Raw genomic sequence first — 1,327 nt, forward strand, 5'->3', positions numbered from 1 at the left:
AATAAAGGAAAGCATACCAAACACCTTCTTCATCACCATGTCTACCTGGGACTCCACTTTCAAGGAGCTATGCTCATGCGCTCCAAAGTCTCTTTATGGTTTAACATCAAAGAAAGAGAGAGAGAGTGCGAGTGACTCCATACTGAAGACACCCTCGAGATCTCCCACCTCCAACAGCAGCATCCAAGTTTCAGGATAGGGCTCTCGAAGTTCCAGAGTGTGTTTGAGAATCACGTGGTTTGGTGATCAATTTCCAACATAAAGACAAGAGCTGAGTTCTTCCCCAGTAGAGGGGGGTAGTTGGGTGGTGGGGCGCGGGGTGATTGGGTGGTTAATCATAGAGTCATAGAGCTGTACAGCATCGTAACAGACTCTTTTGTCCAACTCATCCAAGCCAACCCGATATCCGAACCTCATCTAATCCCATTTACCAGCACTTGACCCATATCCCTCTGAACCCTTCCTATTCATATACCCATCCAGATGCCTTTTAAATGCTGTCATTGTACCTGCCTCCACCTCTGGCAGCTCATTCCATACACGCACCACCCTCTGTGTGAAAAGGTTGCCCTTTAGGTCTCTTTTATATCTTTCCCCTCTCACCCTAAACCTATGCCCTTTAGTTCTGGACTGCCCCACCCCAGTGAAAAGACTTTGCCTATTTACCTTGTCCATGCCCCTCATGGTTTGATAAACCTCTATAAGGTCACCCCTCAGCCTCCGATGCTCCAGGGAAAACAGCCCCAGCCTATTCAGCCTCTCCTTACAACTTAAACCCTTCAGTCCTGGTCACAGCCTTGCTAAACTTTTCTGTACTCTTTCTTGTTTAACAATAACCTTCCGATAGTTTCCCCTTCACCTTCAGGAGAGAGAGATTGGGTTACTGCACACATTGGAAGGAAATCCAACACACCATATGCCTTCTTGATAATTCTATCAACTTGGGTGGCAGCTTTGAGGGATCTATGGACATGGGCCCCAAGATCCCTCTGTTCCTCCACAAGGCCAAGAATCCTGCCTTTAACCCTGTATTCTGCATTCAAATTTGACCTTCCAAAATGAATCACTTCACACTTTTCCAGGTTGAACTCCATCAGCCACTTCTCAGCCCAGCTCTGCATCCTGTCAATGTCCCGTTACAATTTACAACAGCCCTCCACACCATCCACAACTCCATCAACCGTCATGTCATCAGCAAACTTACTAAACCACTCTTCCACTTTCTCATCCACGTCATTTATAAAAGTCACAAAGAGCAGAGGTCCCAGAACAGATCCCTGCAGAACACCACTGGTCACTGAGCTCCGTGCTGAATACATTCCATCTA

Source organism: Chiloscyllium plagiosum, chromosome 2, assembly GCF_004010195.1.
Source record: "Chiloscyllium plagiosum isolate BGI_BamShark_2017 chromosome 2, ASM401019v2, whole genome shotgun sequence".
NCBI classification, from domain to species: Eukaryota; Metazoa; Chordata; class Chondrichthyes; order Orectolobiformes; family Hemiscylliidae; genus Chiloscyllium; species Chiloscyllium plagiosum.